The sequence below is a fragment of the Melanotaenia boesemani genome, chromosome 7 (genome assembly GCF_017639745.1).
Source record: "Melanotaenia boesemani isolate fMelBoe1 chromosome 7, fMelBoe1.pri, whole genome shotgun sequence".
Taxonomy (NCBI): Eukaryota; Metazoa; Chordata; class Actinopteri; order Atheriniformes; family Melanotaeniidae; genus Melanotaenia; species Melanotaenia boesemani.
In genome coordinates, this window is record NC_055688.1 from 20,913,084 (window position 1) to 20,938,354 (window position 25,271).

Consider the following 25,271-nt stretch of genomic DNA (forward strand, 5'->3'; position numbering starts at 1 on the left):
CAAAAACCTAATCGGACCACCAACCACAAAACGTAAAGTGCATTTAAATTTCGTAAGTAACTATTATTAGAGCCATTTAGTGTTTTGTCTGTCTTTCTATGACAAATTTTGTTTTTTTTTGCCATAGTTTTCAAGGTCACAGTGAAAGCAGATCTCCTTGGTAACAAGACGTTCAATCACTTCTACAAGTAATAAAAGCAGAAAACAAAATAGTTTTCTCCACCACTGCAGACATTTCTTCATCACATTAATTCTATGGGAATTGATGTGTTAAGAGAATCAGTATATTATCACCCAAACTGTCAAATTACGGTGAAAAAATGTAGCTCTTGCAAATTATTGCAAAAGTTGCTGATTTTAGTCCTGAAGTCCCTAAAACTGACATTTTGGTCAACCGTTTATTCTGTGAGACGAATCTTCCTCTGAAGAAAACTGTGTTAAACTAAAACTTGTTGTATTCAATAGCTTATCTGGTAACCTGTTAATTCAAGGTCTTGCCATATTTTGAGAAAAAAGCCTCAAAAGACGTAGCCTATCCAAAATTAATGAAGAATTGCTCTGTAGGATTTCTTTTAGAGATATCTAGGGACCTCAGAGAATAAATAGTCCGTTACAGAATAAATTGCAATAAAACAAAGGAGAAATGTGAAAATATCCTGATGCTGACATTCCATGCATAGATATCATTGCTCATTGTAACATACAGTGAATATATATATATATATATATATATATATATATATATATATATATATATATATATATATATATATATATATATATATATATATATATATACATGATCCTGAACACACTTTACATTGTTTAAAATAGTTTTGTATATGTTCTCTGTTTTAAAAGCTTGTTGAATATTTTAAGATATTCATTTTCAAATCTTTAATGGAAGCATTAAAATAAATTATTATTATTAATGAAATAAAAAAAGAGTTTTCACAGATATTCATCAGAGAATTTTAATGACCTCTCTCCAGTGTTGGCTTCAAACACTGATGCTCAGCTTGGCTTGTTAAACAAGCATTTGAGGACAAGGCAACTTTATCATTTAGATTTCCTTTCAGTTGCTTTTTCCAGTCCACTGAGGAGTGTCACTTTTTTTTCATACAAGCTTGTCGACCAGGTTGGCCTAGTCCCGAAAGCTAACATGACGTAACACACTGTGGTGATGCAGATACTTTGGTATTACGCCTACTGGTATTTTCCCTGTTTTTGTTTCCTGGATCCAGACAGAAATTAAAGGAGAATATAACATTGAACTTCTTAAATTTATGTGCTGGTTAATACATTAACAGTATAATCTCAAAATATTGCATAATGTAATTCGCCATGAACTTATTTTATCTAAAACGCCACATGTTTGTATTTGTGCTGACTCATACTAAACTTGGCAAATACCAGACTTATAAAAGAGGAGAATATGAGTACTTGGCATAATTTATTAACCAAACAAACCATTGGCTTTAATTGTATTTGCACATGAAAAATGACAATTTGCAAATCTTCCAGGTCATTCAAACTTTAAGAGGATGAGGAACTGATGACTCATTTAACACAAAATCATCCCACATTTAGTTTTAATTATAACTAATAAAACTAGTTTTGATAAATCAGTTAAAACACTCTTTGATTGCTGATAGACATTTATATAGGCCACCGTTTTTACTGCTGAAAACACAACAATTACTTAAACATTTAAGTCTTTATGGACAAGGAGAGAGAGAGAGAGAGAGAGAGAGAGAGAGAGAGAGTTCATTTAGATGCTCAGAAAACAAAAGCAGCTCTGCATTGTGCAATCCAATTAGTCTGTGGCTTACATGGCCCGCTAATCAACACTCGTAATTAGCCATTTTATTTCAAGTCTTTGCTCTATCCTAGCTATCAAAAAGCCCTTTGATGTGACTCAAACACCCTGTGTTTTAGATTTAGATTGCAAATGAAATGCTGGTGACCACAAAGAGGTGGGGAGATGTTTCACTGTTCTTATGAATGGCCTGTGGTTCAAAGGGAGACCCACAGGCCTTCTGTCTCATGGGATTATTAGACATGCAATACTGTATGAATGCTCACACTGGCCTGAAGTGCTGATGCCTCTGGGTCTGTCATTCATCAATCTATCAGTCTATCTATCTATCTATCTATCTATCTATCTGTCTGTCTGTCTGTCTGTCTGTCTGTCTGTCTGTCTGTCTGTCTGTCTGTCTGTCTGTCTGTCTGTCTGTCAGTCAGTCAGTCAGTCAGTCAGTCAGTCAGTCAGTCAGTCAGTCAGTCAGTCAGTCAGTCAGTCAGTCAGTCAGTCAGTCTGTCTGTCTGTCTGTCTGTCTGTCTGTCTGTCTGTCTGTCTGTCTGTCTGTCTGTCTGTCTGTCTATCTATCTGTCAGATCATTCAGACCCTAATCATTCTGAACTGTATTACATTTTTTAAGTATTCTCATTAAAAAAAAAAAAACAGCTGATGAAATGTGATTCACAGTTGACAGCAGAATCAGTCTCTCAGAATTGAGGTGAAATAGATTCATTACCCACTGAAACACTGTGTAGGCATGTAGGTCAAGAGTGTAAGTGTAATGTTTCTCACTGTAATATTGCAAAGTGAGAGTGCATCAAAAGTAGATGCGTCTATTGTCAGAATTACTCCGAAATATTTCTGAAAACACTTTTAAGTGAAAACAGGATGTCATAAATCTAAATGTAAATTTATACTTGCCGTGCGAAGAAAAGCCACATACAAACAAGATCCAGAATCTCTGCCTTCTCTGGGCATGAGTTTATTTAAGATGGACTGAGGCAAAGTGGAAGACTGTCCTTCGATGCCTTCATAGTGTGCAAAGGTGATGTAACACAGTGGTAAACATGCTCCCATCTAAATTTTTTAAAAAAGCGATGCTGACATTAAAATAGAAGAGAAGGAATATTTTTCAACAAATAATACCATTTTTCAGTTGGAACATGTGGTCTTTTGTGTTTTTCTTTATTAGCAGAATGTTTTAGATGTTTTGTATTGTATTCATATACATTGTGTTGGTTTTTCACTTATCCCCTGATATTTACACAGCATTACAGCTTTAAAAAAATATTTAAATAGTTTATATACATACAGACACACACATGAACATTTTATGCTCTAGATTATAACGTGTAGTCAATATACTGTTCTGTGAATACATATTTCTGTGGTTCTTGTCTTAACTCAGCAGGATGCAGACAAAGCTCCTCACAACTTTAATCGTTTTGGTTTATTTTTCAGGCATTTTTTCAGAAATGTCTGCTTCTAATATTTTTCTTTTTTCCATACTTGCATAAAAGCTTACAAAGCTCAACTTTCTGTGTTGAACTTTATGATCTGTATGTACTGCATATGTGATTCCTGAGGCTGTCAGTCACTGCTCTAACTGTTCTAAGCTTTCTAACTGCTCTGATTAGAAAGACTAATATAGATGGTGCTGTGTTAGTCTTTTTTTAACAGTGAAATTGAAAGAACTTTCCTGAAACTGGCATTTTTTTCTTCATTTCTTTCTTTTTCATTATGTATGCCATTTTTTGTCTTCATGTATTGTTAATTTGGGTTTCAAACAAGAATTCTTTTTCACTTGCATGCACATAAAAACATGAATATGAGAAAGCAGATGAAGGGAATTAGTGTTTGATATTTGATATTAAAGAGATTACAAGGAAAATTAAAATCTCATGACAGTTATCGCCTTGTTGTTATAGGAATAATTTCAGAGATTAAAAGATTGCATCTCTCAGATATTTGAATAATTTTTCTTACTGATGCAATAACCACATGTTTGTAGTGAATCAAATAATTTTGTCAGCAGATCACTCTTCAATGAGACACATCAAAAAAAGTTGACTTGTCATGTTAAAACACTTTCAACTCTAGTTTGATCTTTAAAAGTCACAATGGATCGGTTCTCACCTGGTTCAACTTTAAGGAAAATAATAGGACGGCAGCAAAATCTGGGCAACATAAAGAAAAATGTCATCTGACTGTTGCAACAGAAAATAGTCATTTACTCTTAAACTCTTACAGATGCTTAATATAAACGTGATTGAAACTGGAAGTGGATGATCCATGGTTTAATATTTTGTTTCTAAACTTGCAAAAGCTACATTATATGTAATAGAAGATTTTGTTTGTTTGTAATTATGATGTTTACCATGAGAGGAATTCAACATGCCAAGGGGACACTCAAACTCAAACACATCCACACACATGAATAAGAAAAAGCATGATTGTAGTCGGCCAGTGCAAAAAGAAAAATATCTGTAAACAAACAGATGACAAACAGATTGAGAGCACTGCTCTCTAAAAGGAGCTTTTCATTTTATTGCACAATAGCAGTTGTCTCCGAAGTCCAAACAGTTTAGAAGTAATTACTAGTGTTTTCCCCAGAAGGTGATTACTTTGCCACACTTGGCAACCATTGTCACCGGCCATGCACCACACTCATCAGTCCTACAAAGGGGAGAAGTGCTCGATTGATGATGAGCCTTCTGTGCCTTGGGGAGAATTTAAAAGTACTTGTATGAGGCTCTTTCAGGAGATTAACTTGCAATAAGGGCTACCTGCCATGGACACATTCCCTGTATTCATGGTGCTGGCACAAAGACTTTTTAAGAGGGGCACAGCTGCATGAAAGCAATTGGTGAATGGGGATAATAGTCACAAAAGACAACAAACCTCAAGTGCAAAGAAATAAAGTGCTTTTTTTAAAATTGGAAGCTTCCATTCAATGCTAGTCCGTTTTTCTTTTGACCATTGAGGATCCGGCCACTCCACCACCCAAGGCCTCAATCTAATTATTTTAGGACAAGACATGTTATGGTGCGAAAGTGGCAAAGCAAGAGCTTTCCGGACCAAAGTGTGCTTTAATTCAATCTCTCTATTTGACAGAATCCCAGTGGACTGGTGCAATCAAGAGGTTCCTGGCCCTGGCCCTGGCCCTGTCCAGCTGTGGTCAATAACACAAAAAAAAATCCCAAACAACAAATATAGGTGAATTAATAAATAGATATGAGCAAACATCATATTTAATAGTGCATTTTTGGAAGACTAATACTGTGTAAGAGAGGCTCAGGTTTATTTTTTTCTTTAATCTTTAAATTGTGGAAATCTTCAAAGGCAGATTAGACCACAGCCACAGGGGCCCAGCCCTGATTCCATTCATTAAACAGAGAGGGAGAGACTGCATGTGTCCTTGCTTGCCTAAATGTGAAAATTGCTCATGCCATTATTTCAGATGAGAAAGTGGGAACTGAATGTATTTGCTTTAATATAACAGACATGGGATACCACATACAGAGAAGCAGAAAGGGGGGGTGGACTTCTTTGCTGTTGCTCACACAGTGGAAAGGCCCTGACAGGTGTGCTTTTGTATGCGTATGTCTATGTAAGGGTGAAGCAGATTGGGTGTGTGTTTGCGTGTGTGCACATGGGTTTACGGATGTGAATAAACACAGGCATGAGGTGTGTTAGTGTGCAGATTTGTGGGTGTGTTAAGCCTTTCCATGTTGTGCCGCCACTCTGTAGTGAAGAGAGGGGCCTTCTCACTTCTTCTTGGTCTGATCTTACAGCAGAACAGGATTCAGTGTTCACCTTCACAAGGCTCAGGCTCACAGAAACCAGGAAGAGGCATAGAATGAGTGTGAGCATGTGTGTAGGGATAAAATAATCCAAACGGAAAAGGAAGATACTCAAAATGATCCCGGCTGCTATTTTGTTGCCTTTTTTTTTTGGAAAAGTTCTTGTCTTCACAAGAAAGTCATCAAAACCCAGCTATCGTCGCAACTATCTGGTAAGAAATTAAATTAGATTTCTTAATGTCTGGAAGTATTCTATTCTATTTTTTAATTGTACAAATTTTAATGAAATATCAGAGAAGCTACATTTAAAATTTTTTTGTGATGGCAAGCCTTGCAGTAAAAAGAAAGCCTGTCTGACTAAGCAAGAACATGTACCAGCTCACACCTACTTAAAAACTTGGGTGTGAAAATCATGAGCCTTTCAACTTTGACGTCAGTGCCATGGTCAGTGAGTTGAGAAACTACTAAAGGTCAGAGGCCATTTCATCAGGGATCAGAGTATAATCCCAAAACCAAATGTGGAGTCTATTTGTTGTAACCCTTTTGTTAAAAGCAATGGTCTTGAAATCTATTTACTTATATAAACATGAGAAAAAGAAATATCTCTAGTTAAACTTTTTTTTTGTATTCCTGCCAAAGAGTTATGTAGTTTTTAAGTTTGACCACTAGATGTCAGGATTTGACTAATAACGGTGCTCTTCCACCCACTTCCCATCCACCGATACCTGAGGGGGAAACTTGTGAGTGGCCTACACATGGTGTGACAGCTTCCCCAGGAAGCTCTGGTGACATTTGCCTCACTTAATGACACAAGCTAATTAATCATTAGCTGTCCCAGAGGTATTGCTGTTAGAGAGGCTTTGTCGTGGCTCTCCCCAGTAGGGGGTCCCAGCCTCAACATGTTATGTATGCATAACTGCCTCATCCCACGCTGCAACATCTTAATTCTCACCCATTTAGCTAGTTTGACTGAACTACACTCGTTCTTTTTCAGCCCTTCATCTTGGATAAAGAGTAATCTGCTGAGAGATCACCTTAATTTTTCTCAGCCTCTTGCTTTGCTCGTAACATCGAGCCATGGCTCCCGTATGTGAGGTAGTGCTTGGGCTGTGTTATGACTGCCAGCTATAGTGAAAAGGATGGCTAATTGAGCAGACAAGGAGATAGGGGTTTGGCAAGGCCCAATGTTCACTTTCACGTATCAAATTCATGGAGAAATAGTGCAAGCATTGTTTTTTTGTTTATTTGTTTTTTAGTTTTTCAAAACTGATTATCGTTAATTGATCTCTATTTCTAAGCAAGTGATGATAAAGTTTGGATTAGAAGTTTCAGGGAAAGCAATCTTCGTCTCCATGTGAACTGCAGTGTTTTATTTGGCCTCTGCTTTACTAAACCCAAGGTGATAACATATTTGAAACTTGAAGAAATGTATGTAGCTAATAGGGCCATGTGTGTTATGAGCAACATAACATGTTTCATGCAACAAAAACCTTCTGTGTATAGTCCAAAAAGAATGTTTAAAAATCTTTCATGAAGTATAAAGAAAAAGATGTCTGGCCTCTCTACACATTTGTACTCCTTCAGCATCATTACTGCTCCCCTGCTGGGTCTCAGGCTAGTTTTGGACACACCAAGCCTGTTTGGCATGTAGTGGGAGCGCCAGGAGATGCACGAAGGTTCTTCCTTTATCTGCTAGAGAGGAGTGTGGGTAAGGACGTATGTGCATTAGGCCATCAGGGTCGTGTGTTGATGAGGGCCTTGGCTGCAGGAGGGCTTTGAAAAATGTTAGAGGTTTTGCGATGAGACTCAAGGTACCCTTGGGATATCATGATCCCTGACACCTGCTTGCTGACCCTTGCGCTTTGTTCTATGACCCCTGCATGGTGCGTATATGTGGATAGAGATAGAGGCAATCTCACAGCGAGTCCAAAATATTTAATTTAGAGACAGTGATGGTGAGTAGCCAAAAATAAAAAAACAAACAAACAAACAAACAAAAAAAAAAAAAAATAAAAAAAAAATGCACAAACACTGAAATATTTGCCTTCTATATTTAGTTTAATTCTACCAGTGACAACCATATATGTGTGTGTGTGTGTGTGTATATATATATATATATATATATATATATATATATATATATATATATATATATATATATACATATAATGTGCTTTTTTAAAATTATTATAATAATTATTGCTATGCAAAGATGTCTTAGGGGTGCACTGCTTTGCCAGATCTTTCAATTACAATTAAGAATGCTCATGGATTCTTTATGCCATTTGCAGCCACTTAAATTTAACTACAATAAATCCAACATATTTTTCTTTTTCTTTGCTAAATGTATGAAATATGTTAGGTTCAGATCCACGGTGGTGGGACAGAGCTGAAACAAATAACGGTCCCTGCATGAAACCATTTTGCACACATAAAAGACACTGAGGTACATTTGTATGCTGTTACTGTCCCCACACTATGTCACCTTGTTGAAGCATTATATTATTTTAATTTTCTCTATTACATTTTAAATATTTTGTGTAAGACATCTAAGCCCTGACCTTGCACATAAGGACAGCATATTTTCCACACTCTCTACATGTAGGCCTTCACTCATGAAACATGAAGAGAAATTAAGAAGTTACCGATCTTTGGCTACACAAGTGTCTGTTGAACCTTTAAGATGCAAAGACAGATCTGCTGCCATGCTTGCTTTCTTTGTTTGTTGTGATAAACTCCGGGGCGTGTCCCTCCTGTGGGAGTCCCATTGACAGGCCTAAAGTGACTGCACCACCCTTTCTTCCGTAACCATTGCTGTTCACTGTCAACACCACACATGCACCTACCCACCTGCACATATACACAAAAAACCGGGAGCAGCCTGTGCCAATGTATATGACAGTGGCAGGATTTGTGCCCGGGAACATATTTAACAATGCACACTTGACACTAGTCCCATCTCAGCAGGAAACCACAGGAAACAAATGAAGACTAGTCAGGTTGATCAGGAAAACTACAGCCAGCCTATACTGACAATACACAGTGCACACTCTGCCAACCTTTGAGCTTATTAAGAATTAATCAATGCATTTTTTTGTGGAAAGAAGTAAGATAGACTTGAAAGAGTCTATATCATGAAACCGATGGCAAAGCAAGAAAAGGGAGGGTGATCACTCGTCGCTCGGTGCAATTTCCTGCCATCTTGATTTAAAGTAGTGACAGCCAGTCCTCCTCCATTTATCAAGCTTAGCGCATCACATTGCCCTTTTCGAGGCAGCAAGTTTGTACTTGAACCTTTAAGATAACTTAGTTACTTGCCTATTTATTGTGCATAAAAGCAAAGAAAACTTTTCTGCTCAACCTTTTTGCAGTTGCAGCTTCTTAGCCACAGCCCTTTCATGGTAGCAGGGGCGGCGTTAAGAATTTCACGTGATTCTCTATCTCCAGGAACCCCGCAATTACATCTGGCACAACTCTGCATGAAGTAACGCTTTATAAGTCTTTGTGTATCGTGGCTTTGAAGAGCCGCGGCCTTCTATAAGTTTTCTTTTTGTGCCCCCCCCCCCCGTCACTCACACATACACATACACACACACACACATACACCCTCCCTTCAATCTTCCCATCCCCCAGCTTGGGACAGAAGACAGAATGTGATGTGTCGTCTCCCTCACCACACAAAGCCCCAGTGCATTGGACACACCTTGGACAGCACAAAGGATGAAAAGCACAACGAGGCTTGGACACGCAACACCACGCTGCCAAGCCCGATAAAGACGCTTCAAAAGTCGAGCAGCGAACAGTGGCCTTCTTCTCTTCTGCACTCTTCTTTTTCTTCCCAGGGCCTTGCAGTGAAAAAAAAAGGAAACTGAAAGAGAGGTTGACCGAGTCGGAAGATATTTTTGTCTTTTCCACTTTTACCAGCAGGAGACCTTGGAATGTGATTTTGGGCAATATTGTGTCTACAGTAAAGTAGACACCGTAAACACGCGTGTAAACACCTAGATTAACATTTGTATGTCTGCTACTATGAGCACAGGATTAACCAAAAACATCCCAGCTTTGAAGCAGGCGGCCCATAAATAAACCGCTGCCCCATCTCCAATCCCTGTCTTTTCAGCCATGGGCTTACAGTTGCAAGCCACAACTAAAACATAGTTGGCCATATAGTCTGGTAAAAGAGCTCAATTTTACCTTCACACATTTTTGCAGAAATGTAATTTTGATTTAAGTTTTCCTATGCACACTTTTTATACTCAGCCATTAATTTACACGACTTAAATGTTCTTTTGCACCAAAACGGATGGCTCTGTTCTTTCCTGTGGTTGTACATTTATGACAACGTTTCCACAACTGCCAGCTTCTTTCAGCTCATGTAACTTTTCTAGAATGCAAAATTGTCCAGATATCATAAAACATTACTTTTCACCGGTAGCTCCCTCCTCCTTCCTCCTGCTCCACTCTCTCTCCTACATTGCCTCATCGAAACAGATGGTGTTTTATATCAGGCACAATCAAGACTATTCAGCGTCAGGCTGGGCAGACCCTCCCCACCTGCGTACAGCCCCAATCATAACCTAATGAACACATTGGGAGCAGTCTGTTCCAAATTACTCCCAGTTGGAGACAGGGCCACAGGTAACCCCACCCCACACTCCATCTCCCTTGCCATCACACTTTGCCCCTTCCTTTACACCTCAACTTCTTTGCTACAGTTGCCTTGTCCCAGTATTGGCTCCAGCGCTTAGCCCCCAACTTTGACTCTTAATCAAATCAAGATTCATATCTCCATGCTGTCAGCATTCCAACACAGCTCAGAAAGGCTGTGCGCACAGTGACAAGCATATAAGTTTCATGTGGGGAGATGTGGATTGACAGCTTAAGTGTTTATATCTTGGAGTTGAATTGATTCTGTTTGAAATATCTCTTAGAGCTGTGTTTTCAGTTTAGCAAGTATATGTCTATGATTTCACCATTAATTGTCTCCCACCTGTGCAGACACACACACATATATGAGCACACACAAAGGTGCATTTACGGCCCTTGAATCTAGCTTGGGTGATAAATGTGTCATGCCTATCTGTGAGCTTTGTCAACATGTTTTCACCTCTTCAAAAGACACTATGCATTGCATTAGTGTTCAGATCACACACACTACTAAGCTGTGTATGCCGTACATACAGTAGGTTTTGTCGATGCTTTATTTATATACTCAGCTCAGCATAAAAATTAAGTTACCAGCTTCTTCCGTCTAAAAGGCGGATGAATTATGTACAGATTTTTAGCTGTACATAATTGACAGCTAGAAAGCTTCTTTATTTTTTCCCTGTTGACATAGGCCAAGGCATGCAAGGGGCAGTTGTGTATAGTGGGCAGCTGACACCAGAAGTGTGCTGTGGTCAAGAGCCGCTGACATTCTGATACACCCTCAAACATCCCCAGGGACAAAAGAATGAAACTGGGGCTTCCATCTCCTCATGTCCCATCAATTGCCATAGGACCTCGGAAACCGCAGGCCAACTAGCAGCTGCTACATGGGTGTCCATCACTGGATTTGACAGGAGTTCTGCCCTGCTGGCTGGCCTTCTTCACTATCCCTCTGGTCAATCTACACCTCAATTGGTCCTGCACTGGTGGGTGATGCCTTCTCCTTCTGCTGCATGTCAAAAAGAGCCAGGAGCCACAGAGGAAGTGCAAATATCCTCTAATGGCCTCCATCCAGATGGATGCGCCCATGACAATAGGCCCCCGTGCCTGTGGTTTGGGTTTTTTGTCAGTAAGAAATGCAGATGCCATCACAATAACACAGCAAAATTATGCATGCAGGACAAGTACCATTGACATGTTAAAGAGTATTGCCAGTTGCTATGCTAATTAAGTTTGGTCCTTCCAAAGCAGAGAGCTCTTGTCTCTTAAACATGTCTTTAAAGGAACTTTCCACAAATAAGGAAGACTTTAAGACAATGGATATATATTGAATGAGTAATAATGAATTCAGTGGGGCACCATTTCTCTTCCCATTTGTTTAACATACATTATGGATAGAATGCTGCTTGATAGGACTGTTTGCAGAGGTGTATTTTGTGGGTTTTACTTTCTATCATCCAAGAGACTGTCACATTCTATTAAGCCCATATGGACATTAAAGGATAAACCAAGTTGAAAGATATAAAATGGAAATTCTGCATGGCTGATTTATTTCAGGACAGTGATAAACATTGAATTGTCCTCATGGGGTTGGGGGGGTGGGGGGTGGGGGGGGGGGGGGGGGGGGGGTGGGGGGGGGTGGGGGGGGGGGGGGGGGGGGGGGATTGAAGGGGGGTTTTAACCAGTGCTCACAGGTATGAGATTACTTTCTGTAATATCAAACGTATCACAAGTGAAGACTAACCTGTTTAAGCAAGCAATAACATTAGTGGCATCCCCTCTGTTCAAACTGCTTTTAACTGGTATGTTTGGTCACGTCAAGGGGTGTCTGATCTCCCTCTGCCTCCATAGGGTCTCTCTGAGACTGGCCACTTTGTGTACAGCTGGGGCATGTTTGGCCAGTAAAATAAAACCAGGAAGCCTTTGAAATTTAACCAAAGCCTCTTCACTAAAGGGTTGGAAGTTCACTCTTATTTAGAGACTCCAAAGGTTTCTCTTTGGACACACTGAGAGGGGTCAGAGACATCGGACGCTAGTTTTCTTCCTGCAGCCGAAAAAGGGTCTGTTTTTACGTTCGTTTCCTCCTTTGATATGTATGTGTTTTGATGGTATTTTAGCTTGTTTCTTTTTTAATATTTCAGCCTAAAAATCAAGAAAATTACCTCCATTGGACAGTTTATTTACAGCAGACAGCTATGCATGTCCATGTATGCATTGACACTTTCATTTTCACATTTTAGCTAATTGGTGCCAATCTGCCACGACAGAGAGGCACAGAGTGAAAAGATTTTAAAATGCGACTGTTGCACTTTCAAGGCAGGTCCTGTGTGTTAACAAGATGCTAGTTAATGGTTCTGCTTTTATGGTGGTGGCCGCATGTATAATTAAGCTGCTGTTGTATTTGTCATAAAAATCCCCAGGGGTGCAGGAAATGTTGCAGGAACCATTTTTACTTTGAGCAGTGGAAAATTAAAACCGTCAAACCTCACACTGTTGTTTTGACATCATTCCAATGTTTATGGATTTTCCTGTGTGTGGTTGAGGTTTTGGTAGTAAGTGCCTCACCTTGTGTTTGTTGGGGTAACAATGGTTGTAATGTTTGCACAATCCAGATTGTCCCTTCTGGGAGGTCTTCCCTCCGGTGCTACTTGCTTACAAACATGTTGCATGTCTGCCATTAATGGATGTGTGGCCTTTACCTACATTGTTTCTGACAAATGCAATTCATATTTCTTTCATTTATGTCACAAAGATAAAATAACTCCCTGGCACCAATAGATCTGTGCCCCCTCATGCAATTTGAAATATACAAGGCCACATTTTGAAAAGGGATGGCAGTCCCATGGCCACAGCTAAGCCAATAACCACTTACTCTGGATATAAAAAACAAACAAACAAAAAAAAATCTCGTCTGTTAAATATTAATGCTAGAAGCAAGCCTGTGAACACTGATCTCTAAGTATCATGTCCAGAAAATTGTACTATTTGTGGAAGCAACCATGGTACAAACTGTGCAAACTGCTTGTAGCAATCACTGTGACAGTGAAAAAATGTAAGCAGCTTCATCTCTTCATTTCAGAGACAACTGAAACCGCATTAAGAATTAATCACTTACAAGGATTACTGGAGTTTAAGGTGGCAGCTTGTTGGCAGAGAGTCATGCACTACAGACATTGCTTAGATAAGCCGGATGTATGATTTACCTGCATGGCCCCGGTGATATCTATGTAGATGAGTTGGGTTGTCATGGTCCTGGTGTCACCTTCACAACACCAGTTCCCAGCCATGCTTATGACTCTGTATCTATGCTAATATGGGGATCAGTTGGGTAGAAAGCTCATCTGACTGGTGCTTTTTGCTTTATCTTATCACTCTACTTGCCCTGCTCCTGTCTGCACAGCATCACCAAATACCTGGCATGCTGTGCACATTAAAGAAATGCAGCCTCTTTCTCTTTCTCTTCCTCCATCTCTTATCTTCTCAGTTTTTCTCTATTTCACATTTCTGTCTTTTATCTTGTGCTTTGATTGCAACAACTTCTGTAAGACTTTATTAAATCATCACCAAGTGCCAACTAATATTATCTGCTGGATGTGGCATTGAAATTTCAAGAACTAAATCTGATGAATTAAGTTTATTTTGAATCAAAAGACTTTAGTTTGCTCTGTGGTGAGACCATAATCAGTGTGAGCTGTCGCAACATATCAGTCAAATCAAAAGAACATCCAAAAAGTTGTCTTCCATGTGGGCTTTTGAACAAACAGGGGTCACTCCAGACAGTAAATCCTGTCTGACTTAACTAACACCCCCTCTTCGTCCCGCTTAGCTTCTTTGTCTCCATCATGCACTCCCTCCCTGGCACGATTATTTCTTATCATGTATTTATTTGTTTAATCCACCCCTCCCCCCACAACACTTGGAGGCCCTCTCCCTATGCACGAGCTGCCTGTCTGGCATCCCCCACCTCCCCCTACTATTCTATATCCACACCCATTGCCATCCCCACCCAGCTCCAGCCCATCAAATATTGGGCGGATGTTGCTTCCAGAACTCCAGAGCTTCATGTGGGGGTTGAGGCCCCCTACCTACCCATTTCATCCTTACATCCCTCCCACTTGCATGTGGCCACCACTAGCCAGCATCCATGCAAACTATAAATAATGGATGCATTAGCATGCATGAATATCGTTTTAGAAGGGGGGTGGTAGTGCCTTAATTCATTATTAATCCCTGTCAAGGCAAAATAGGCTGTGGCTGCTCGGCCTCGGCTAAACCTAGTCTACACTGTGGTCCTCTTTCTCCCAAATTTGGCAACCAACTCCACCCATCCAACTCTTCCCAGTTTCTCCTTCCTAAGCTTTTCCTTCTGTCTCCTCAATCACTGCTGCATTGCATTTGGATGGTGTAGCCATCTGTATTGTCCTTGCAAGTTTGGGGGTAAATTGCAATCTTAGGCTAATCATGTCCAGAAACAACCTGGCTAACGTGCAGTTGATTGATTGGGTTGTCACAGAGCTATTGACTTTGAAATTTCCACCTGTGCAATTCATGTCAAGGCTGGAGCTTAGTTGTGGGTGAGAAGGGTTTCAGGGGGATGGAGGGGCTGGGATGATGGGCTGTTGCACTGAGCCCTTTACAAACCTGGTTACAGAGCATTAAGTCACATCTGTGGGTGGGTTGTAGGGAATTATCTTATTTTAAAACCTGAAATACTGTGTTAGGTATTTAGGACATTAAATCAAATAATAGGTTAGAGGTTAAGAGCATGTGTTTCAAGAAGATAAATTACCATACAGTGTATTATGAAGGCATGTGGGTTTGACTGTATATCTTAGCACAACCCTGTGTGCTTATGAGCGTGATAGTATATTTTCTGTCAGTCTGTGTGAGTCATGATGCACATCCTCCACCACACACCCTTCTTTCACCACTAGGTTGCACTGCCTGCTTCGTTGCTTTTCTTCCTGTCTGCCACAGTCCTTTTACCCACCCAGCCAATAGCGTACACATAACAGAACCACATGAGAATGTCATCCTATCAAAAAATACTACTCTACACTCATGGATGTTTGTGCTCTTACAACCCTACACATGTTGGATAAATGCCTGCATTGCTTACATTTATACAATGAACAAAATCCTGTTCCTCTGAATCACCATATAAATATATTAAATCCATATGAAAAAACACATCCTCGTTATTTCTGATTTCAGCACACTATGTATAAATGATTTTTTCTAGACTTTTGGTACAATGATATAAAAAAAACTTTAAGTTTAAATTGTACATTTTTCTGCCTTTTAAAAAAGATTTTATAGTTGAGCTGAAGTGTGCCATGACTCAAGTTAGCACACATTTAGAAAATGAATAAACTGTTGTTTTGATATCAACAACGATCTTTCATGCAGAGGAAATATGACGTTGTCATTGATATAATGACATGGTCATTAGACCAGCCACAATATGTACTGTTAAATATTGGATGTCTGTCAGTCCCATGCACTCCTGTCATTCAGTCAGGGTACTGAGAGCTTTTTTTTTGTTGACATATAGAGGATCATGGTTTGTGGAATGTTCTCGACTTAATGTTTGCATCTCTGCCTCTCGGCATGAGTCTGGGGGCTGGTTGTGAGCACTATGGCACCACACTGTTTCTATGAACTTCGCCCAACCCCTTAAATTCCTCTTCCTGTGCAGGAAATTGAAGTATTGTGAAGTATTGGCATGCTGGTGGTCATCCATCACTAAGGCCTACAAGTAGGTGGGGGTAAGACTAGAGCCTCTGTAGATCAGAGATGGGCTGCTGGGCCTGGGTTCAAAGGTAAGAAAGAGAGACATGAGTGAGGAAAGAAGATAGCGCTTTTAGCAGGGCTCATTCTCAGACTGGCTTCTGTCACCCGTTTTGCATTTCACCTCACTATGCCTGCTACACTGAGAAATCTTTCTCCTTTTGTTTCTTTATTATAAATCTTCATCCTAAATAGGTGTCAGTGAACATGAAAACATCTGGAAGCTATGTCTAACTTGAAAGCTTAAACAGCAATGAGGAGAAAAGGCCAAACAGGTTTGTTTTAGACTAAATAAGAGCAGGAAATATGAATTTAGCATCAGATGAATATTGACCCAATTTTAATTAGATGTTAACATGTGTCTGACAAATTGACAAACTGTAGTATTTATTAATTAAATTTATAACAATTTTACAGAATACATTGCCTTTATTACATAATAGTGGCCGTAAATACGTAGAACGTACCAGGAAATGAACCTCATCGGCGCATCACGGGGGGTAGGAGGATGTGGATGTGACTTGTTATGTAAAAGTATATAGCACATTGCAAGAGTCATGTGGGACGATAGCTTTTATTTAAGAGATTAAAGTGCCAGTGTTTAGACATTGCGCTTCTGCGTGACCTTGTGAACTCGTCTCAAAATTTCCATGTTATGACTCTTCGAACACCCCTCCAGATCCCTGGGCTTATTTGTTCAGGCTTACCCAAGCAGGAAGTGACATCAACGGGTCCAAACTAAAAATATGTCGCAGGACGAGCTGTCTAGGTTGTCCAGGATATGTCCAGTGTATGTAAAGGGAGTGATGCCTCGCACCTCGCCCCACAAAGTGATGCTCTCTGATGGGACACAGAAGAGCGCCACGCAGACAGACAGACGCACGCGAGGTTGAGTGAGTCGCCTGCTGACTGTGTGCTTTGATGCCGTCACATTCATTCATGCAAGTTCAGATATGGTGCCATACTATGCCCCTGTCTGAGGCGGTGACACAGCGCGTAGCAGAGGCGATAAAACTGTTGTGTTAAAATGAGTTAAGTCGGCGTTGCTCTTAAAGAGACGGGAGTTGAGGTGTGTGGGTTCGACAGAGCAAAAAACATGTTTCCTTTGAATGACAAGTGCAGGGATAGAAGAGTGGTTTTAGGCGCTGATTTTGATACAGTAAACTGGACTGTTTACAGTCTGATATATAACGATAGCAGCAAGGGGAGAAAGGTAGCTTTGTGGGTAGTTTGACAAGTTGCATGTGTCTCACGTAGCTTTATAAGCGTCTCCCTAGTACATGAATGGCATCTATTTTTATCAGCCCCGGTACTTGTGTGTGTTGTCCCCGCTTGGGAAGCTCTGACAGACCCTGCTGTGAGTCCAGACAGAGCGCTGCAGTCACGTGGTGTCTGTTATTATCCACCCTCACGTTAGGTACAGCCTATGTTGCGTGTATGCCATGTCACGGAGTGCCACATGTCCAGCTGAAGAAGAGAGAACTGTTGTACAATAATAAAAGAGGTAGAAAAGGGGGAAAATATAATTGAGAATTCTAATAAAAATAATATAAGATACATATATTATGCAATAATAGTGACCCGGCTTTATAACCTATGATTCAGTCTGAACTTTGAGATGTTTGCTTCACAGTATAAATATCTATAGCCTACTGAAGATCCACACAGAAAAAAAAATTACTCTATTGTCATGCACAACCATACATAATACATCACACTTAACAGGACAGCTCAATGGGTAAACTGACTTTAAACTCTTTGTAATTAATAAATATCAGATGCTTTCAACTTTTTGTCCACATTTTCAGAAAACTGTGTGAAAGTAACAGTTTAAGTGAAACATGAGTACATTTAAATGTTTCCACTATGTTAATGTAAACTAATACAAACATGCTCCTTTTCATTAAAACCACATTACAGCTGTCTCCAGACTGAATGGAAAGTGGCACACTATGACAAAAAGTAGTTTCAAAGGCACTTGAGGTAAAGCAGTGTGCAATGCTGCTGCACAACACTTCTTGACACCTGGGCCCCCTTGCTTTTCACATTAGTGAATTGACCCATTGTGAGATAACAGGAAAGCTTAAGTTAAATATCGTATATGAAAACTCAAGACTACTTAAGATCTTGAACTGGTTGTAATAGACTCTTCTACATTGTGAAATCATGCATGAGCTGTACAGTAGTGTTACAACTGTATATATTTGGCTCGTGCGTGCAGCAGCTTGTGGGATTACTGGTGTATATAACTCATGCTGCTGTTGCCTGCCTGTCTGGAGTGATAGCTTCATTATTCATGGTTGCGTGTAGACAGCAGTGCTTAATCTCTGGGTTGAATAGGGTAGCCTGTGACTCTGGAGGTAAATGCTTGTGCACGGTCAGCCTGTTCTGGCCCTTGCTGAGGAATGGAAAGGCAGTAGAAAGAAGGGCGGCTGCTGAAGAAGGCCTCAGGGTGGCAACAGCAGCTAAATGCCCCCTGTCCCGTCGTGGCATTTGGGGACAATTTGAGGCCAGTAGTAATTAGCCATACTGGACCTGGAAGAAGGGCCATATATTCTCAGTGGTGAAAGGGCCTTGGCAGGGGGCCTTTTGGTGCTCGACAGGTGCAGCATGAAGAAAGCGTCAAGAGTTTAAGGAATGGAAACCAGAGCTTAGGGTAAATGACAGTATCTCTGGCTTCTAGGGTCAGGTGCTCTTTTTCACCCCTCCAAAACACAACCAAATCCACCTCCTGCACTGACTCTGTAGTAGTAAATTCATTAGTACATAAATCTTCATGTGTGTATGGGCAGCATTTGTATGTGTGAGTTGGTTACTGGTGTGTGAGACAGGGGGTGGGAAGATCACAGGGGCATGTTTTGAGTTGTAGTAATCAGCTGGCCTACTTTATGTGGCTCACACTTGCAGAAAGAAATTGGGAACACTTTTTGGTTAAACACCCATGTGTCCACTAGTATTATACAACTCTCATGCAGAAGCTTTGATCATTCAGCTGTAATAGCAGCGATAAAAAAAAAAAAAAAATCTGTGATGTGTGTTTGATGCCAAAAAGGCTGCTGTGCAACTATAAGGAATGTATACTGTAAAGAGGACACACAACTCATTGTACTGACCGTTAGAGTGGGTGGGTGGGGGGAACAGTGGTGCTGACCATGTAATGTTTTTTTCTTGCTTCCTGGCTGTTCTGCTTGAACTCCATAATCCTGGTTACAGCCATTACAAATCCTGCTGTCTTGACTTTAGACCCCAGACAGGAGACAGGCTCTGCAACTTGGTTTCATTTAGCATTCCTCTGAGCTTTACGGGCAGGTGTTTAACATTACTGGCAGGATATTTATTGGCAACTTTAAAGGCAACTTTTTTGCTTACCTCTCAATTAGGCACACACACATACAATGCATGCACTGTAGGAGCAAACACCCACAAATACAAGCACACAGACAAGCATAAAAAACTTAATAGGATGTTCCATATGCAATAAGTCCATGATGTCACTTCTTTTTTAAACTTTGTTTAATATATAATGCCTTTTGAGGTATAAATCCATGATCTCAGAATCTACCCGTGACCATCTCTGTTTTTCTGTGTGCACCCCCTTTCCCTCCACCTATTGCCAAATCAATGTATGATGTGGGACATGGAGTTAAAAACACGATAGGATGAGTGACCTGTAATTACCGAAGCTTAGCAGGGCTGGTGGCTATGATGTGCAATTCTCAAATCAAGGTGCTGCCTGAAGTCTCAGTCTGCCACTGTTGGCCTCTGCTACTTGATTGCTGGGAGGTGGGTGAGCCATGTCAAGTGGCAGGCTGGGAAATGTGAAATCCCAGATAAAGCACAGAGCCCCTATAAAGCCATGAAGCTCTGGTAATGAGGAAAGTGATGTGGTTTTGGGTTTAGCCATGCTCAGCAAGCACACAGCAGCCAATGGTTACTCTTTCAACCCGCTCCCTCTTTTGGAGCATGTTACAAAGAGAAGAGAGGTGAAGGTGTTTGTATATTTGACGGTTTAAATCCTGGATTTAGAAGTATACACCAATCTCCAACAATGCAGATCTGGTGGGTAGGTCAGCACAGCCATAGATACACCCAAGCTAAATCCTCTGGGGTCATCCCCTGACATAAATCATAAACCTACAGCCCATCCTGCCCATGCTTCTCATGTTTCCCAGGGCCAGTTCCTGAAAAAAAAAAAAAAAAAAAAAAAAAAAAAAAGCAAAAGCAAAACTAAACAACAAAAAAAAACCAAAAAACAAAACTAGAACCCTGTGTAATATGGACATCCCAGGAGAAGGCAGAATAGGCAGAATAATACCTGATATTAATGGCAGTCTGATTTTTGAACAATTCTGGAGCCGCCATAGCAGTTAAATGCATTCCTAGTTTTGTGGCGGCCATTATTTCTGCTTTTTAATCACCCCTTCGGCTTTTATAACCTCCCCAAGCCGTAGTGTGTGGCTAGGGGGACCACATGTGGGCAAAGCGCAGGGCCTGTATTTACTAAAAGTCACATTTTGGACATGAAGATGAAAGCAAAAATCCATAATATATTCTGACCTGACAAATAGAAGACTGAAAGTATTCGTCATATTTCACTTAAGGAATGGAAAAGTCATACAGTTTAGAGTAGGCACGAACATGCCTTTTGTGAATACTGCTAAGGTACAACTGAAGCTTAATGAAGAGTTTTAGTATATTATTTGCTTTTGAATAATTGATCCAAAATCACAATTTCCTTCCTTTTTGTCTTTTGTCAGGGCTGCAAACAAACAAGAATAAATCTGGCATTGTTATTCTTTGGAACCACCCTCCAAGCATCACCATTATTTGTATTTGACAATATCACAATAAATTCTCTTTACTACATTTTGTTTTTGGCATAGCTTATCCATTGACAGCAGACTGTTTTATAGTAGAATTATGCTTCTATCTTAGCCAATTTCCTAATTTTTTTATCCCCATTTTCTCCCATGTCCAAGAGATTTTACACTGACAAAAAGAAGCTTTTTACAAATGATAATAGTGTATATGTATTTTTTCAACTGGAACAACAATCTTCTGAATATTCATGATTCTAAGAGATGCTTTTTGTTTCGTTGACAGATTCCATGAAAGGCATTTGTCCACAACTCCCACAAATCATTTTCTCAAGACATAGAATTTTAAAAGTGTATCAAAAATATGTCTACACGGATCATATTTGTTCAGATCAGACCATTGTTGGGTTTGGTGTTTTTATGTAATTTGTTGACAGCTATACAAGCAAAATGTCACCAGCCTTTCATACTTCCTTTATTTTATTTTTTCTGGGGGGTTTGGGTGGGGGGGTTAGGGGGATCCAAGCAGCATTATTTTATTCAAACTATGTTGAAAAAAAAAATAAAAATCAAGCAGCAGGCTTCTGTTTTACTGACTAAAAATAAACCTGTATGTCGACAACTTAATAAGGGTGAAGCCTTGTGCAATTCAGCACAGGGGCAACTGTCTTTGAGAGGAAGGTGGAGCAGAACAGACCTTGCTGTTTTTGCAGCTCCATCCATCCCCTCTCATTACCTGCTCCCATGTGTGTAGGGCTGAAAAGGAGATGAAGAGGTGTGATTAAGCTGAAGAGATTTGTTGTCGAGTTCTTGTTCTGAGTGCTTCCTCTGCTTAGCTTAGGCCTTGGCTAAGGCCATTTAATTCAGCTAGCCTTTTAGTTTCAAGCTTGCCGCTGACAGGATGTGTGAAGTGGCTTGTCTTGCTGATGCTTTAGTTACAGTTAACTGAATCACCTGGGTGCTCAGGCCTCAAACAGACTCACTACACTGCAACTGATGACACGCTGTCAGCCTTGGCTTGATGGCATAATTTACGCAGGTCACGGCCATGCATACAGTTTGACTTGGTGAGAAAGAGGGGGTGCATAAAGTCATTGCTTGTTTACCCTGTGCTTGATGACTCCCTGCCAGCAGCTACAGCAATTATCACCTTGAAGGAATGTGGGACCCTCGTGTTAAATTCCCTCTGACCCTCCGTTATAGGTCAGGAGATGGGTGCTCCTTTCCAGGAGTGGTGGACGTGTGTGTGTGTGTGTGTGTGTGTGACAAAAGTCAGTGGGTGCAGGGTTTATCAGTTTGTCTCTTTATGTATGTGTGGTGGTCAAAAAGACACCCTCTCTGTCCTTGCTTCTGCAACCAACCACAGTATCTGCAGACTCCCAACACAGCAAACAAGATCTGTGTGATGTGTTTACAAAGTAAATTGACATCTGAAGATCTTTTACTTAGATAAAACACCAAAGGTGGTCATGGAGCAGACTTGACAGAGGTTTGAGAAACTCTCAGATTTCACCTTGTAATTGAAGTTTAGCAAGTTCAACTTTTGCACCAAAAAAAAAAACAAAAACAAAAACAAACAAACAAAAAAAAAAAAAACACAAGTTCTAGAAATGACCCAGGCAGGTTTACTTTTTAAAAAAATATATGTTATATTCACTGAAAAATGTGATTTACTAAATGGTAGAGCAGGCAGTTAAAAGTGTTAAGAAAACCTCCTCAAATTAGCCCAACTAATAACATATACTGAAGACGTCTGCATTTGTGATTTTGAATGTGTTTGTCTCAAGCTGTTTTTAGCACACAAGTGTAAATCACAACTTTACACATAGGTGTAGGGCACTGTAAATGGTGGCTGTTAATGTGCATGTGTGATAGAAAGCAAGTGTATAAAAAGGTGAGAGGAGAGTTGATTTAGACAGAAGTCTATTAAATCTATTTTTGCTCTATAAAGGAATTAAGATATGGACATACATCTTTTATCCTTTCTTTTGTATCTGTAATAACTGTGTCTGATGGACTCAAAGGGGCCAGTAACAACAGAATAAAAGGATAAGGTTTTAATTTCTACTTGAAAAGAGTATGTAGAGATGTGTTGTGAAGAACCAGGCATAGGTTACGGGATACTGCAGTAAAGGGGCAGAAATATTCAGAGCCAGAGAAGGTAAGTAGTTGAGCAAGAGTCTGGAGGTGAGCAGGCACATGGAAAAATGGGTAAAGTTCAGTCAGATGGCAGGGAGAACTGTGTGATATGAGCTTGGAGATCAAACAAGGTAATGACTGATGTAGGGGTAATGGGCAAAGAGTAAAGCGTAAACAGTATCCAAGTACTGAGAACACCGGTCAAAATCCAAGACAAAACTTAGCCAGGTCCAGTAGTCAGAGCAGATAGAAACAGATGATCCAGATCCAAATAAAGTACTCAGTGAATAAGAGCAAGCCCAGGGTCAGACCAGGTTTCACACAGGACAACAATACTGATGAGCAGTCAGAATCCAAAAATCCACAAATCCAAAAATTCTCAGTCAAAAACGATCAGGGATCAGAAATCAGAACTCACAATGCCAGGGGCAGCAGAGGCAGCAATCACGGTCAGGTCAGGTGCAGAACAGGTCAGATCAGATTAGATTAACATCCAAGTACAAAATACAGAAGGCTGAAGAGTTGCTAACTAAAGTTAGGTTTGCAGACAATCTGGCAAGGGACTGGGGTTGACACTCCTGCTAAAGAGAGAGGGACAGGTGAAACTGGTTCGGTTAATTAGTGGCTGATTTCTGTGAACAAAGAGGGTAGAAAAGTGATAGGAAACATGACCAAATAATGCATGGGCAAGGGAGCCAGAATGGAAACCGTGACAGTATAGCAGTTGTGATTGTGAATAAAATAGTGGAGAAATAGTATCATATGCTGTGGGGAGTGAAGACACCATGGAAATTGGTTGCGTATAAAATCGCTATTTTCTGGCCTTGTGTAATGCTCAGAGCTGATGCAGCTTTATCTTCACTTTTACAGGCTCTATATCATGGCTGTCTGCTGAAAAGGATGCTGTCTGTTATCAATGTATGACTGAGGTAAGACACCAAAATCATACGCCTGTCTACTGCTCCCTCTGCTCTAGATGACAGTCTTGACATACTATGCAAGCAGTTTCTTATACGATGTATTGCTGAAGGTACATTCTGTCTGCTGAGGTATCTTCAAAGTCAGCTGGGGAAGCAAGTGTCTTCCTGAGATATCTCATTGAATTTAACCTCAGCCACTCTGGGATCAGCAATGGTGCTCTGTCCTGAGTGGTCTGTGTTAAGCTGTGCATTAATTAACTCCTCATTGAGTGCAGCCACCCGTGATACGTGAAGGCCTTTACACGTTGTGACAAACCAGAGTATCCCCACAGTGTCATCAGATCGCCATGCCACTTCCAATTAGTGCCCATTTTGGACCCTTTTCACCATACTAGAAAGACAGAGAAGCTGCACTGGGCTTGACCAGCATCTTTTGCCTGTCCCAAAGGTCCAAATCTCTCATCATTTATTCATTTACACAGAGACGGGCTTAAGAACACATGCCTATCCTGTAGCAGGACCATATGGCACAGTTAAAGCTGGGCTAATGTGGAAAACAGAGGGAACACCTCAACCAATGCAAGTGTTGGTACTCTAGGTACAATCAGCACATCATCTGCACCTTCTTGTGAGGAGTTGTACCTTTCCAGGTTGTCATGGCAATGTAATTTACTCTGCCAGAGGGGCTGTTCTTCTCTGTTTCAAATTGCACTGAAATATTGGAGCGGCCTGAAGGGAAGGGGGGTGGCCGGGTGCACTCTACTCCGATAAGGAATTCTTTGAGGAGTATTTGACTTAGTTGTCATGTCTCCTTATTCTGCCGGCCTGGAGCAACTCCTCTGAGTTTGTTCAGATTATCCTCAGCATTTTGATATAAGGTTTAACACTAAAACGTCTGTTATTATGATTGTGAGGACAAAAGAGGATAGGAAGACAGGATTCCCCTCTTTTTTGTGGGAGAAAATGAGTTAAATGTTGTGGGTAAAATTAAATATCTAGGTCATGCCATCAGGAATGACCTTTGCAGTGACTCAGAGACAGTAATGTAAATTGTATGCACAGGCAAATATGCTGGCATGTAAATTTAACATGTGCTCTAGTAATGTTAAAAATTGCATTATTTAAAGCTTATTGCACACCTCTGTACACTGCCCACTTGTGGTGCAGTTACAGTGAAGCTAAATTTAATAAACTGCAAGTTGCATTTAATGATGCACTTTGAATCCTACTGAAGTTCCCCCGATGGACAAGTGCCAGTCAGCTGTTTGTGCAGAATGCTGTGCCCACCTTACATGCAGTTATTAGAAATTTTGTATATAAATTCATCATGAGATTGGAAGAAGCTAACAATCTA

The 25,271-nt window shown here is 40.3% G+C and overlaps 1 long non-coding RNA gene across 1 annotated transcript in view; it reads left to right on the forward strand.

Annotated features, from left to right (window-relative positions):
- The first annotated feature begins 16,619 nt into the window (after positions 1-16,619).
- Positions 16,620-25,271, forward strand: part of LOC121642624 — a 94,045-nt gene continuing 85,393 nt past the window's right edge. The window contains exons 1-2 of the long non-coding RNA XR_006010929.1: positions 16,620-16,934; positions 23,868-23,926. This is a non-coding gene — a long non-coding RNA (uncharacterized LOC121642624). The remainder of the gene's footprint in view (positions 16,935-23,867; positions 23,927-25,271) is intronic.